At 42.2% G+C, this 16,681-nt stretch overlaps 1 protein-coding gene and 1 pseudogene across 1 annotated transcript in view; one reads left to right on the forward strand and one right to left on the reverse strand.

The window, feature by feature from the left end:
* The window catches only part of Ext1 (exostosin glycosyltransferase 1), a 273,409-nt gene that overhangs the window by 104,606 nt on the left and 152,122 nt on the right, over positions 1–16,681 (forward strand). The gene's annotated exons all lie outside the window — the stretch shown is intronic.
* LOC105997726 lies at positions 8,853–9,395 on the reverse strand (annotated as a pseudogene).

The raw sequence follows: 16,681 nt of genomic DNA on the forward strand, positions 1-16,681 counted from the left end.
CCTCCCTCCCTCCCTTCCTTCCTTCCTCCCTTCCTTCCTTCCTCCCTTCTCCCCTTCCTCTCTTCCTTACCCCTCTCTCCCATAATCCTGAATCTATTTATATTTAAATTTGCATTAGGTTTTATGCACAAAAATCTATTTACATTTTTCTTCCTTTGGAAAGTATAATTTAGTATTGAATGAAAGAAAGATAGGAGAGAAATGGTGGTACTATTTCTGGAAATACATACACATGCTACATGTGCTACTTAGTTGAATAATGAATCCCAAAGATAAATTATTCAGGAACACACATGCAGTTTATATTTGATGTGTGTGTGAGGCGGGGGTGGGGGGACTTTCTGGTTCTTGTGACTCCACCAATAGAAGCAAACTCTTTTTAAAAATGCAGCAGCTATACATATAAATGTATAAATTGATGACCGTTGGTTCCTATCAATCACAGGGAAGGACCACTTAGCAAGTACCTATCACTAGAGATGAAGCTAGGGGTGGGGGGAGGAGAAAGAAAGGGGGAGATGGGTCTGTGGGGACCAGACACAGCTCAGATGAATCACAGTGTTGTGTATAACCATAGGGGCTCAGGGCAGGGGATAGAAGGTTGAATCACAGTGTTGTGTATAACCATAGGGGCTCAGAGCAGGGGGTAGAAGGTTGAGAGGGAATAAAGGCCCCCTCATCATGGCCTGTATGTGCATATTATTATCTTTATTTTATTTTTATTTTTTTGTCGATCATGGGGCTTGAACTCTGGGCCTAAGTGCTGTCCCTCAGCTCGTCAGCTCAAGGCTAGCACTCTACCACTTGAGCTACAGCTTTACTTCCGGTCTTCTGGTGGTTTATTGGAGATAAGAGTTTCATGGACTTTCCTGCCCAGGCTGGCTTTGAACTATGATCCTCAGATCTCAGCCTCCACAGTAGCTAGGATTACAGGCGTTAGCCACTGGCGCCCAGCAGCATATTAGTATCTTAATAGAACTTATTATCCGCTGTGTTTGAGTAGGGCAAATGCAGTAACAAGGATGGGTGCTCTCCAGTCAGACATACGGTGCCTGGATTATAACATGCATATCCCATAGGATAGGCCTTCCAAATGAGCACCAGTTCACTTAACAGTATGCAAAATAGCCTGTGAAAAGGTTCAGCGAGGAATACAGGTATGATAGTGAGATACTGTGCACCATAGCAAAGGTATGGGCTTTACTCTGGGGAAGAACTGGACAAACGTAGCATGGTGGGCTAATTTGTGTTCCCTAATCGTTCATGCTGTGACCTTGGGGTCTTGTCTGATTCTACTAGTCAGACTTCTGTCATATTGAAGAAAGCAACTTAAAGGAGGACAATTTTATTTTGGCTCATGATTGTAGTCATACCAGTGTAAATACTGGTCAAACTCTTATATGGAACGCTAATCTGCAGTGAAGTCATAAGTAGAGTCTTGAGAATTTCAGCAGCCAAAACCAGAAGGCTTGTTTATTCATACCTAGCAGTTTGCTGGCTAACCATTGAATAGTTGGGGCTCTGCATTCTAGCACATCTCTGAGTCCTGCCTCCTTCTGTGGCCTTCTTCACATAATTATAGTGGCAAGGCTCCCAGGGTTTGCATCTTGAGAAGAGCCAAAGGACATAGCCTTGGAGCAGGCAATCTTAGTCTACCACATTATATTCATTCTGTCCAAGTTCAGTGTCAGGGCAATAGAATCTCTTCCCTGATGAGAAGTAGCCGGTTTTGGGGGAAAAAACATTAGAACTAGAGGTATTGTTATAATCATATCTAAAATAATCTTCCACAGATGTTGGATTCCATAGGCATCCTCTGTACTTAGTGGCATGTCACTCCATTAACAGCAGTGAAGCTGCTAATAAAGTAGAGAGGTGGTTGGGAAGGCCGGTAGAGAGAGGTATTATTACCCAGCAATGTGACCTATGCCACGATGTGGAGGAAGTTGAAAAGCGACCAGTCACTCAGACACATACAAATCTCTTTGAAGAAGCAATATGAAAACTAAAACTGGATCTTACATTCAGACTTGACTGATAAAAGACTTTTCCAGAGTGAGGCAAATCATTTTGGCAAAAAGGCAAATGTGTACCAAGAAGCAAAGGCTAAAAGCTAAGCTTTTTCTGGACACTCCTTAACTTCACAAGGCTTGCTTGCTTGGAGAGAACTGCATATCTTTCTTCAGCAGTGTTTGTCTTCTCCCACACCATGCATATGGAGAACCAGGCCCCTACCCAGCAGGTTGCCAATTCAGAAAAATCCATAGCCCAAGGGGATACCATTGATGAATTACAGACAAGTTGCCTGTCAGCGGGGCAACATGGATTGGATTAGAGAATCTTCCTATCATGCTGGCTTTTCTAAAAAAGATCTGCCTGGGAAACAAAGATGCTCGAACACATGGTCAGCATTGAAAACAAATATTGATTCGCTCTCTCCTCCCCCCCCCCCCCCAGTGGCTTAGACTCTGAAGCCAAAAAAGTGCTGGGGTGTGGAAAACCATTTTGTGCTGATTGACCAGAGTGAAAGCTCCATCTAATTTTAAGATCTCAAAAATGATGGAATATTTAAGCTGATAGAAGAAGGGCAAGAATGGATGGATGGTAAGAATCCAAGACTATGTGTGTGAAAGTGGTCTCTTCTAGTTTGTCTTTGTTACCCTGGGCCTGAGTGTTGGACCATCCTTCTGTATTTCCTACTGTATGTAGAATTTTCTGATACTGTGTCTGTTTTTCCATGCTGTGGACAATCTACTTAATTCAAAGTGTATGTCCAGCAGCTGATGTTTAGTGGTGTTTAGATTTAGGATTCAGACCTTTAGGATTCAGACCCTCTGCTGAGTGTTCTTATTATCCCGTTAGAAAAAAATGCTCTGGTGCTCTCTGATTGCATCTGTCAACTGAATTGAAAATATTTCCATCTCTGCCAGATGCACAAGATACCATATAAAAGGAGCATTATTTTTTCTTTAGTGAATTAGATTTGTTACCTCCATGGATCTAGATAGACTCTAGCAGCTTGTTATTCCATGGATCAGCCTGGCTTTGAAGTCTACTCTCAAGTCAGTCTCCACCTCTTCCCCCCTGTTTTTCTTTCTTTTGTTATTGTTGTAGTCTGTAGTGGGGCCTGAACTCTGGGCCTGGGCACTGTCCCTCAGCTCCTCAGCTCCTCAGCTCAAGGCTAGCGCTCTGCCACTTGAGCTACACCTTTTTGTGGTCTGCTTCTGATTTTGCCTGGTCTTCCTGCAGATGTGGAATTAGGAGCCTCAGAGTGGGTTATAAGTGTGAGCGTGAGCCACCAACTCCAGCTCAGATTTGATTTTATGAAATTTAAATTTAAGTAGCCCCATTGTGGCTCCAGGCCTCCCCATTCATTGCACAGAACAGTTCTAGAGTTTTCTTTGGGAGATTTATTGCTGAGTGTGGCAAGACCTTTGCTAGCTCTCTAACTTCACAGAAGAACTTGAACGTGGTACTCATTTCTTTTTTCCTACCAAACACTCTATAGAAAGAATCAAAAGCTGAGACTGCCACGGGGGAATGGAGAAAGGCCACTTACTGGTCTAGTCATAAAAACTGTCGGTGTTTTGCTGCCTTAGCCATTATAAAAAGCATTCTCTGTAGGATAGCCAGGACATTGTGAGTGGGTTCCATAACCACCTAAGTCCAGAAAGGCCAGGTTAAGTGCAGCTCTGCAGCTTTCCTCTCTGAAGCTTCTCCCAGCCTCAGAGATAACAGTCAACAGCTAAGTCAGTGTCAGTGTCGCGTATATTCAGTGTATCAGAAGCTCTTTCCCTTTCTGTGTTTTCCCATGAAACATGCTTTGGACTAAGCAATCAGATTTTGTGCAGCAATAGGGGACAAACTTAAAGTCTATTATTATAGTCAATTGATATACCACATATCTAGACTTCTGTGGAACTTAAACTTTGTATTTGTGACTTGGCCAATCTTTCCTTTATTCTGTCTGTAATGTGAATTCTTCAAGTGTATAAATGTCTATAAATATCCAGACTGGGTCTGGCTCCACTGCATGCCCTTCAAGGCAGGAGACTTTTGTTTTCATTCTGGGGATTGACTCAGAGCCTGGGTACTGTCCCTTGGCATTTTTTTTACTCATAGCTGCCACACACTGTACTACATGAGCCACAGCCTTACTTTCAGCAGTAAGAGTTCCATAGACTTTCCTGCCCAGGCTGACACTGAACCACGATCCTCATATCTCAGCTTTCTGAGCAGCTAGGATTATAGGCTTGGGCCACTGGCACCCAGTCACAAGTGTTTTCTTTGTACATCTATTGCTCCTTTAAGCCAGAGCTGTAGCATCCAGCACTAAAAACTTGAATGTAGCCTTTTCTTCCCTGTCTTAGCAAAGGGTAAGACTCTATACATACCTAACTACTGTGTCTTTGCCATTAACTTTCTCAAGTGGTTGCATTCCATTCTTTTAGTTAAAGAAATGTTAGTTTGTCTGCATCGATGATTCTTTTTTTTCCCCCTCTCCTTTTATTGATACTCATATGAATGTGAGCATGAGTAGGAATGTATGCTTACTTATTTCTCCTACTTTTTTTTTTCTTAAGAAAATAACTTGATCAGTTAGCAGGAAGCAAGCAGAGCAGATCATAGCTATTTGTTCCTTTATCAAATGAGATATGGGAAGAGAAACAAAAGAAGTGTAAAAGAGAAATATTCCTCCTCCTCCTCCTCCTCCTCCTCCTCCTCTTCTTCTTCTTCTTCACTCACTTTCTTCCTACTCTTTGAAAATTGTTCAACAAATTACTTGCAAGAAAACATCCCTCTCTCAAAAAGAATCAATATAATTTGATTTGTGAACTTCATTGTCCCGCTTTGGTTGAGAGGAAGACTTTGACAGAATTGAAATCAGCAAGATGCTGTCCATGACACTGAAATATTGAGCTTTCTGAGATAACAGTCATGTAGCAAAAAGTGGTACTTTTCTGTTTGACAGTGCCACTGTTGTAGGAAAAGAAAGGATTCTGAGAAGACATATAGAAGTAGGTGTGTGCACATGTGTGTGTGTGTGCGTGTGTGTGCGCACGTGTGCGTGTCGCACGTACATTTCCTACTGTTGCCTGTTCCCAACCTTTGAGACTCCCAATCTCATCGTGATGGCTATTAGTTTTATTCCCAGGGGAGGAACCACTTCCATTTCCTCCTGTTGGTGGTTATATCTGGCTTCTGTCTTGTCAGGAGACAAAGGATCTGGGAGTAGGTGCCTGGAAAGATTCAGCCCAGCTCTGCTGGAAGCTGCCAACTCAGTAGTCTTGGGGAGAAGGTACTGGGCTAAAGGATGAGGCTTGGAAGCCTCTTCTTTGTTAAGAAGATTCATAGCTCTCTGGAGGAGAGGAGTAATCAGGGCTAAGGGAAGATTTGGGGCCGTGCCTTTGTATCTTATATCCATCTGCTTAAACATTTCTTTAACTTGCTGAAAAGAGGAGGTCCCATGGAGGCTTATTTGAACAAATATTTGCTCTCCCTAATTATATACCCAGAGCAGCTCTCTTGAATGTTTAATGCAAACCTTAATATTTACAATAGCATAAGGAAGAGTTTATAATGTGTTTGGGAGGCTTCCGAAGTTGGGACAATAATTCTTCTTTGCACTTCTATTAGACTTTTCTTTCCAAGAGATCCTGGCCATATTTTCCTTAGCTACCATTTTCAGGGAGATGAGATTAAAGGGAGGAAAACTGCAGAAGAGGGAGCAGCCCCCATGAGCAACTGTAAGCATGTTTTATATGTGGGACGCTTGTCTTGACTAGAAGTTTTGTGCCCACCACAAACCTTCCTTCTTACCCAGGAATAACATACCAGCCAGCACTTACAGTTGCCTCCTGATAGCTCATGTGTGGTGTGTCACCAGGCTAGGCTTGGCTGCTGACTCTGATGGTGGCCTTCTCTGGCTCATTTGCTCTTCTGTGGCATGCCCAACCCATCCCCTTTACAGTTTGATGCTTTTGTGAGACGTCATAAATGATATCTGAAAGATGTTTCTGTGTGTTGAAGACAAGAGCAGTTGGAAGAGGTGGATGAACTCTTCCTCTGTTCTATACATGACCCTTGCAAAGGTGGTTTAACTTCTAAGGGGCCAAGATGGGCCATTGCAACATTGGAAATGTTGCACGTCCAGTAGCAGGTGTGTGTGGACTCTTGCGTTGGTGCATTGGCTGTTATCACCTGTGGAGCCTCTGAATACCCAAAAGCCATCTTCACTTTGCAGCTTAGATAGAAACAGCCTGCGTAGTGTTTCCCAGGTAGCGATGGCATCCAGCACCAAACAAACTGGTCAGATATTCTAGGGACTCATTTCTTTCAAAGCAAGAGATTTTAAAAGAAAAAGAGAGATTCTGCCTAATGTTAGGCAATGACGTGTGCACAGGTGCCCAAGGCCTCAAGGAACTCATAGGCATAAATGGGAACTCTGCCCCCAGCACTGGGCAGATCAACCCCACTTATGTTAGGCTGCCTGAATGTTGTGGCAATAGCCATGGAAATAGGCTCTGAGCATCTGTGTGAGGGAACCCGTCTGTGAACATTATCAACTCATATTTAGGTGACTGTACAAACACCCACTTGGGAGCCCTGCTGGAATGTGTCAAGATGCTCTTCAACTGAGGAATGCGACTTTCCTTCTTTGCCAATGTCTTGTTTTCCTTTTATAAGTTGGGTTTGATGGATGCTCTGCCCAGTGGGCAGGTGGTCTCAGATCTCTGGAATTTGTCTCAAATGAAGTGATTTATTTCTCATCTATAATCTTAAAACAGAATTGTTCTCCTTGCCTTATTTGTTGCGGTTTCTTCAAGGGCAATAGGCTTGGCTATGTGTGTATGTGTGCGTGTACATGTGCATGTGCATGCGTGTGCATATGTGTGTGTGTGTGTGTGTGTGTGTGTGTGTGTGTGTGTGTTTGCATTGGGGACTTGAACTTAAGGCCCCGTACTTTGCTTAACTTTCCACTCAAGGCTCATGCTCTACCACTTGAGCTATACCTCTATTTCTGGCTTTTGCAGGTTAATTGGAGACAGAAGTGTCTCAGGTTTGTCTGCCTGGGCTGGCCTTGAATTGTGATCTTCAGATCTCAGCCTCTTGAGTAACAGATATGAGCCATTGGTTCCTGGTTCCAGGCTGGCTTCAAAAGAGTCATTTGCTTTTTCCATCTTTGTTAATAATGAGCAAATGCTTTTGATTTGTAGTGGAGTTGGTGTCACCTGAATAGTATAGGTGGGAAAAGAGCAGGTGTCTTCTGGAGGAATGTGGTATGTATGTGTTAGTCTAGATCTGTTGTTCAGATTTATCCAGGTTGGTTCTCCTTGGTATTTTTGGTGATATTGAAAGTTGACTTCTGTTCCAGGTAATTTTCTTTTGAGTGGTTGAGTAGATGACTATTCTCAGACACAAGTTTATGACTTGGCATTTACAGTAGTCTGTGACTTAGCACTTAGTATATGATCCTCAGCAGGGCTTTCTCCAGGTACTTACACTCAGAAAAATAATATATAGCATAGACTAGGAGTTGATCAAATAAATAGAGGGATGGAGTGAGCACCACACACTCCATTATGATATCCAGGGCCACAGGAGTGAGCTGGACTGTTGAAGATACTTGCTTTCAAGTGAGGGCAGATAGACAGCACAGATGGGGAAAGAACAGAGTGCAAGTAGCAAAACCTCTGTGTAAGGTTTTGGTGTACTCCAGACCACAGCAGTGTGGCTCAGATCAGATAGAAAACAAGAGCACAAGGAAAGAACTCATTCTGTGTTTTGGAGGTTGAGAGCAGGACTTGCTGGGTCTTGCCTCTGCTGTGGTCTTGGTATGTAATTTCACTTCTCTTTAAAGCCTTCATATGATTTCCTCTGTGAAAGGAAGATACTTGGAAACTTGAGTTGTGGTTAAAACAAAATCCCTCTTCAGTTTTCAGATGTAGCTTGGGTGGGAATGAGAACCTCTTCTTGGTTTGCAGTTTTCTCTGGGAGGCCATGTGTAGAGGTCTGAGGGGGACTGGAAGCAATCCTTAATCATCTACCTATGAGGTTCATCTTGATTTTGGCGTTGCATGGCAATATTCACTTTCCTTGCCTTCTCTTCTCTCTTGTTTGAATTGGACTGGATATGTTCTGAGGCATTATGGGAATGGGCTTCCCAGTTCCTTAATCTACATGGGGTAGAGAGTACTGAGGGCAGAGTGTGGGATCCACAGGCCTGGCTGGCTTTCCTTTTTTCTTTTTCTTTCTTTTTTTCTTTTCTTTTCTTTCTTTTTTTTTTGGTGAGTAAGTTATGCCTTTATTTTTCATAAGAGAAAAAATGACAAGTGGCAACTTGCCTTTACAAGAGACATTAGACAATATTAGAATAAAGAGCTATCTGTCTCATAGAGACAGAAGCCTCAGAAAGACTATTATACAGCTTATAAACAAAGAATTATTAAATAAATCCAAGAATAATACACTTCTTTTTTGGTGGTACCAAGGTTTGAACTCAGGGCCTTGTGCGTACTTAGCTAGCATTCTAGCACTTGAGCCATGCCTCTAGCATGTTTTTTTTTTTTGCTTGTTAACTGGAGATTGAGTTTTGAGGATTTGTCTGCCCAAGCTGGTCTTGAATCACAATCCTCCAGATCTCAGCCTCCTAAGTAGTTAGGATTACAGGTGTGAACTACTAGTGCCCGGAGAATATACATTTAACTAGATCAAAAATGACGACATGAAAAAAAATGATCACATGGAACCTATCAAGTGGTGTGTGACGAAGAAAAAGGAATATCTGGAAATCCACATACTGGGTATTCTCTGTTAAAATCAAGGAGGCTCGACTCTGTTTATTAAAGTATCTATGGATATGACTGTGTTTTTCTAAATGTTTCATTATTGATACTCAGTCTTGTAAGTCTGGTTCCATAGTAATCTGTAATGTAACTAGTTGCATCTGAAGGTCCAACAGTCTGCATTGAAATAAGAATAAAATCAGTTAGGCTCCCAATTCCACAAAATCCTACAGTGCAAAACTTTAATAAACCCAAGGCAGGGTATCCAAGATAAAATTGATCTGCTCCCAACCATCCAAGAAAAAGAGACAATGCAACTGCTACTTTGTATGAATAACCATTTACATTTCGGCATGATATGGGCTTGAAAAAACCAATTTCATTTCCAGTAAAATGTGTTTCGTTGCCACTGAAATCCTTACAAGTTATGTTGGGTGCTGGAAAACATGGGACAAGAGCTGTGTAGTTTGTACAGTTAACTGGTTCTTGTGTAGCATCATTTATTTGGGGATCTTTACAAATATATTGTCCCACTTTGAGGTCCTTGCACTTAAATGTCTCCTCATTCCCAGCGGGGGCAGCCACCCAAGGTCTCCTGGTGAAGGTCATGAGCCACAGGAGGCCCAGCAGATGGGTCTGGAGGACCACTGGCTTTCCTTTCTTATCCTGCTAGGTCCTGTCTTGTCTCTGTTCCCAGAAGCTTCTACCGTCTTCCATGATGCTGTGGTTGTCCAAGAAGGAAAGCAGTATTTCTCAAAGAAGGATTTGAGGCAGTCTGTATTGTATATCAGCCTTATTGAGATAATTTTTTAATCTTCACACTTGTGACTGCAACCTGTACCTACTGAATTGAAATCACTGGGTCTGGGGTCCAGAAACGTACGTGTGTGTGTGTGTGTGTGTGTGTGTGTCTGTGTGTGTGTGTGTGTGTGTGTGTGTGTCTGTGTCTGTGTGTGTTTGTGTGTTTGCGCCAGTTCTGGAGCTTGAATTCAAGTCCTGGGTATTGTCCCTGAGATTTTGTGCTCAAGCCTTGTGCTCTACTCCTTGAACCACAGCTCCACTTCCAGCTTTTTGGTAATTTATTGGAGATGAGAGTGTTATAACTTTCCTGCCCTGGCTGCTTTGAACTGTGATCCTCAGATCACAGCCTCTTGAGTAGCTAGGATTACAGGCGTGAGCCACTATCTAGACAAAATTTTGGTAATTTTTATCTATAAAATTTAATTTTGCATTTGGAATAATAGTAATAACTAATCTTTACTGAAGGTTAATTATATACTACTACTGAGCATTTTTATGCTATAACTGCATTAATCCTGAAAAGTCTCCATGTGAGATAGATACTGAATTTGCCATTGTTTTACCAGAATGGATACTGAGGTATAGAAGATTGAAATAATTTTGTTCAAATATGTTTGAAGTCTCATTTATCATATTGTTTTTCGAATTGCATATACATAGTGATGTTTCATAAATGAATTGTCTTTTGTTAGACTGAGTACAGGGGACTTAAACTTATACCATAGCCTAGGATTCCACTTGACTTTGATTTAGATTTTCATGTGTGTGGCTCCCCACCTCGTCCTTTGCTTCATCTACTTTGCTAAATGCTCACATCTGGAACCATTTTCTTGGCATGGGCCAACACCTGCACAGATAGAAAGCTGTGGCCGGCCCACGTGCTTGTTGATGATCCCTATCTTGGGATCATCTGCAAAGAGACAAGAGAATCTGGGGTTTTCCTAATGTCTGGAGATTGCTGGAAGAATTGTTTTCTTCTTAGTGATTCTAGCTTAGTGTCTGAGAAAAAGTTGGCCATTGAAATAGAACCAGCCCAAGCAGGTCTGAAGATAAAAATCAATCATTCCTTTCATAGAACTCTTTTTACTTTAAGTTCCTGGTGCTTGCAGTCTCATAAGGAATTTGCTAAAGAAACGGCCTCACAAATGTCAGGTGGAGAGAGTTTTGATGGATACAGATGTTAAGAGCTTCAGAGAATAGTATTTAGTTAGAGCACGGTGGATGGACATTTGTTCACATTTTCTCTAAACCTTTCAAAAAGAAGTGCTTGTTACATCCCCAAATTTCTAAGGTAGATTTGTTAGGTTTAATTACATTATAATTATGGTCACAATGAAATGACAAAACCTAATCTTTATTTTTTTTTAAAGTATTTTTTTTGGGGGGTCCGGTCGGTCATGGGGCCTGAACTCTGGGCCTGGGTGCTATCTGTCAGCTCTTCAGCTCAAGGCTAGCGCTCTACCACTTGAGCTACAGCGCCACTTCCAGCTTTTTTCTCTTTGCTTATGTGGTGCTGAGGAATCGAACCCAGGGCCTCAGGCATGCGAGGCAAGCGCTCTACCACTAAGCCATCTTCCCAGCCCTAAAAAAGTAATTTTAAAACATAACCAACTTTCATAAGTGTGATGGGATTGGTTGTAACAACCTCAAGATTTATAACCAGTTAACTTCTGGCCTAATGTTTCCATGTGATTTGTATACATTTCCTAAGCTGTTAATAATATGAACCCATGAGACTGTCAGACAGGTTTTCAGAAAATCAACTTACATACAGCTTTCTCTAGAGTTGATTCCTCATGGTTAATTTGAACACTCCCCTTCTTTCTCTGTGGAAAATGTGGGTATCGAACACAACTATGCTGGAGACATGGCCGTGTAGAGATAGATGGATGAATTGGTTTCAGTCCTGTTTTTAATTCTAAAGTTATCCTAAGGAAAAGAGAAGGTAAACAAATTGAGAGGAATGTGGGCACTGGTGGCTCACTCCTGTAACCCTGGCTATTTAGGAGGATGAGATCTGAGGATGGGGTTTGAAGTCAGCTTGGGCAGGAAAGTCCTTGATACTCTTACCTCTAATTAACCACCAGAAAACTGCAAGTGTAGCCGTGGTGCATAGTAGTAGAGCCCTAGCCTTAAGCAGAAAAGCTGAGGGACAGTGCACCAAACCCCTGAGTTTAAGCTCCATGACTGACTGGGGAAAACAAAAAGGAATTGACAGGAGAGATGTGCATACTGGAAGTTTGGGCTTTTTGGTTGAAAGAATAAAATTTAGGTTTTCTAGTCATGTGCTTTCTTAGAAAATTGGAAACTTTATTTAAACAACAAAAAAAGACAAAAGATAAAGAATTCTTAAGGCACAACCACTGCCCACATCTGGTGCTTTCTCACTACCAAACATGGTGAATATTTTATTTAGAGTCATACATTCTGAAGAAAAACATAATTTTAAGGAATCAGTTCTGTAGAAAATTGTTTCTAGAAACTGCCCAATAAATAAGTGGGCTAAAGACTTAAAGAGAAACTTCTCTGAAGAGGAAAGAAGGATGGCAATAGACACATGAAGAAATGCTCAACCTCCCTAGCCATAAAAGAAATGCAAATCAAAACAACTTTGAGATACCACCTCACCCCAGTTAGAATGGCTAAAATCAAGAAGTCTAAAAACAACAGATACTGGAGAGGATTTGGACAGAAAGGAACCCTACTCCACATAGAGCTCCCCTATGACCCAGCAATCCCACTTTTGGGCATTTATCCCAATGTTTACAAACAAGACCACATGACTAGACTATGTTTATTGCAGCACTATTTACTATAGCTAAGATATGGAACCAATCCAGATGCCCCTCAGTAGATGAATGGATCAAGAAAATGGAATTCTATGCCTCCATCAGAAAGAATGACATTGCCCCATTTGTTAGGAAATGGAAAGACTTGGAAAAAATTATATTAAGTGAAGTAAGCCAGGCCCAAAGAAACATAGGTCCCATGGTTTCCCTAGTATATGTCTGAGTCAAGCAGAAAAGGTCAGATAAGGTGATGTTAGGGAAATGAACACTAAGATATGTATTCAAATGTTTTTTTTTCTTTCATGCGATTGTTTGTAACACATTTATAAGATTATTTCTTTGTTGCTTTGTAGGTCCCTCCCCCACAGTATAACCCCTGCTTTCACTGTATTTGATGTCGTTATAATTTGTGGAGGGGAAGGGAAGAAACAAATCGTTTAAATAGGGATACAGGTGGACCCATTGCAACAATGAGATGTACAAGTCGTTATGTTGAAAATGAATTTTACAACTTTGGTGCAGGAGTGGGGAGGAAGGGGGAGGGGGAGCTGGGAGGATTGGGTGGGAGGGCAGGGGGAGGATGGGAAGGGGAAAAAAAAAGAAAATTGTTTCTAGAAAATTGTTTCATCATTGGTGGTTACATATGGAATTTACAATCTAAGTTTCAGATTTGAGAAGCTTGACATTTACTTTAATTCATCCAGGATTTTGTGTTAGAGTCCTGATGTGCGCAGTGCTGTGCATGGTCTGGGTACCACACAGTAAACCAGACAAGCTGGATCAGGGTGAATAGAGTTCATTATAGTTGTTTTTCCTTTTAGTTCCTGCTTTGATATAGGTATTTTGCAAGTTGTAGGGGGGAAGAGTAAAGTGTTCAAATTGGAGGGAAAGTCAAGCTTTAAGGAAATGAGGATGACCTGTAGTCAAAGTCCAGCTTTGCCAAGTAGAACCCAATACAATTCCTGGTTGGATTCATCAGTGAAGGGACAAATAGTTCCATGTGGAGACTCTTGGGCCTACCTTGAGATGCTCAGGGATGCTGGGAATGCCATGGAAGAGGAAGCCTATGGAGAAGAGACAGTGCATTGGTATAAGCAAGATGCTGGAGAGAAAGCAGGGAGGAGTGAAAAACACAGAAAGTGGGAGTGTACGAAGGAGAGAGTCCAGTTACCAGGCTTTGTATTGAACAGAGAGATGATGCAAAGTACAGGTTGTGTGTGTGTGTGTGCACACGTGTAAGTTGAGACATTCACTTGAACATGACAGAAAGAAATAGCTGATTTCATTTCTGGAGAGAGACTAGGACATTGAATCTGGAGTGGTTGCTGGTTCTTTTTTATTTCTTAAAGAATTCTTGGGGTAAAAGATTATAATAGGCCTTTCAGAGAAGCTCTGTTAAAGGATGGCTTAGCACTCAGAGCCTACTACTTTGCTTATTCATGAAGACAACAATACAATAGATTCATGTCAGAGAAGAAGCTACAGTTAGATATTGCTGAAATAAACACACAATACCAATTCTATTGAGAACATAATTATAACAATTCTTTAAGCCAAAGAATATCAGGTTGGAAGAAAATGCACAAAGCTATAACTTGCTTAGTGCAGTATCCTAGGAAAGTAATTTGTGAATTAGTTTGAACAGTTAAACATTTGCTTAAATCACAGAAAATGGTAACAAAAGAGCCTACAATGGACATTACCCCGAGTTAGCACAAGTTTTGAGTTAAAGAAAACAAAAATCACTGCAGCTACCCTTCCCCCATTACTTTTCCATTCTGCAAAGTTAGAAAAAGAGCTCACATGAAAGAAATTATGTTCTTGGGTTTTCAGTGAACACTTTTCTAGAGTGTTCCTTCCTGTAATCTCTGAATCCCCCTCCCTGCCCTGCAAATCCTGCTTTCCCTGGGGCCACAGAATCTCCCCACACTTACAGCAGCCTGGACATGTGGGCGCAGGTGGAATGCACCTGTTTGTGGGCCATTCCAGGAACTCTTTTGATCCTCAGGGGACCCTGCCTAGAGATCTCTTGGCACTGTGCTGTGTCTGTGCCAGGCTCAGCAAAGGGCTTCTTATAGCACTGAGCTACAAGGTGATAACAGGCAAGATCTGTGCCTGCTTCAGGCTTTCTCCCTGATATGAAGAAGAAGGGGAGGGGAGGAAAACACTCTCTCTCCCTCTCTCTCACTGTCTCTCTCTCTTGCAACCCACAATGACAGGGCAGCTGTGTGCAGAGCAGAAGGGAAGTTGTAGGGAGAGATCTGCGGTTTCTCCTTGGAGAGCTGGTGAGGTGGGCATGGGTAGGGGGATGGGTATGATTGTGGTTAGTTGCCCAAAGTTTTCAGATCCCTCCCTGTGCCCCAGAGGTTGATTTAACATGCGTGCATGCATGCATGCATACACACACACACACACACACACACACACACACAGAGAGAGAGAGACATAATTTATTACTTCCTTTGCTCTACTGTTCCGTGTCTAGCAGTTCCAAAGAATGGCACTTGAGTTGGGGGTAGCCAGAGAGGTGGGCAAGCAGAAAAAACCTTTTTCTTATACTTCAGGACCCTAGAGAGGGAGAAAGAGAGGGGGAGGGGAGAGAGGGGGAGGGGAGAGGGAAGGAGAGAGAGAGGGAGCAAGCTGGCAGAAGCCATCCCATTCCTGGTGATCTCAATTATGTCACAGCTTAACTAGTCAGGTCTCAAGCTTGGACCTAGGCTTTTCTGGTTCCTTATCATTTTTGGAGGCAGTGGAAACAATTAAACTTTGGTTTGTTTTCAAACAGCTCCCCTCGCCCCCCTTGATGTTGGTTATAGAGGATTCACTAGCTAGTTTCTACAAGCTTCTTGTTTCTTTTGACTCTTATCAGTCACTGTTTATCCTCCATCTCTTCCACAGTCTCTTCCTTACCAAGCTCTGAGAACATTGTTTGCACGTTAAGTCAGATTGTGCGCTGATTGGTTGAGAACTCCATGTGATGCGGTTTGGGCCAGGACCTGGCTTTTCTGCGGCTGTGCTGCCTGCTGCCCTCTCCCAGCAAACACTCCCTCCGTTACTCATTCTTCAAGGCTCTATCTGCTTCTGTTGCCCCAACTCAGCCACACAGTGGGTGTCCTAAGTCCCCTCCAGCCCAGGTCACCTCTTTGCTGCCTTGTTTGACCTGCTCTTTGCTTGACACTCCCTCCCCCATCCCCCACCAACAAGTGGGTTTTCTTAAAAAGCTTTCTTTTGTGAATTCACCTGTCTTTGGCATAACAAATAATGAATGACTCACACACACAGTAGGGCTCAGGAATTATTTGGTAGGTATGTCATCTTTTTATTTCTCATTTGCATCTTCTTTAAAGATTTTTTTAGGAAAGCAGAGAAAAGAGAGGAATGTTGTTTTTTTTTTTTTAATATCTACGACAAGTTGCATACCTTCACAATAGAGGACCAGGAGGTGATCCTTTTCTTTTTTAAAAAACTGGTTGTGGGGCTTGAACTCAGCTTGAATTGGGCTTTGTTCCTGAGCTTTTTCTCTCAAGGCTAGCACCCTACCACTTTGAGCCAAAGCCCACTTCAGGTTTCTTCTGGTGGTTAATTGGAGATAAGAGTCTCAGGGACTTTCCTGCCTGATGTTGCTTCCAACCATGATCCTCAGATCTCAGCTTCCTGAGCTGTGATTACAGGTACGAGCCAACAATGCTTAGCAAAACTACAAATCTTACTTGGGTGTGGTGGGGATATTTGGAGAGGGAAAAGTCTTAAAATCACATTATTGGCCTTGTCTAAGTATTAAGAGCAGGAGAATGGTTCTTGGAGAGAGAATTTAAGTTTGCTTCTCCTGTTCTGAAAAACAGAATTAATTTTGAATAAGAGAAAGGACTGGTAACTGCTTACTTTAAAACGACCTGAAAGACTTCCACACCCTGGTAGGCACATCTCCTACCCCCCCCCCCCTCTCTCATCAAGGTGATATACAGAGGGGTTTCAGTTACATAAGTAAGGTGATAAGTACATTTCTTGTCAAACTTGTTACCCCTTCCCTCATTTTTCTCCCACTTTATGTTATCTCTTGAACTGTCATATAGATGCTCTAAAAAGATTTTGACAGGTATAATTAAATAGTTGACCCAGGGAGATTACCTTGAGCAGCTCTAACCTAATCCTATGAGCCTGAGCCTGGATACTTCTTCCAGACAAAGATTCACACTGCAAGGGCCAATGTCTAGCTTTGGAGAGTAGGATACAGAGGAGCTTATGGCAATAAATGTTGATGCCCTAGGCAGCTCAGAACAGCCCTTGTCTCATGGGCAGGCAAGG

The sequence above is a fragment of the Dipodomys ordii genome, unplaced genomic scaffold (assembly GCF_000151885.1).
Source record: "Dipodomys ordii isolate 6190 unplaced genomic scaffold, Dord_2.0 Scaffold151, whole genome shotgun sequence".
Taxonomy (NCBI): Eukaryota; Metazoa; Chordata; class Mammalia; order Rodentia; family Heteromyidae; genus Dipodomys; species Dipodomys ordii.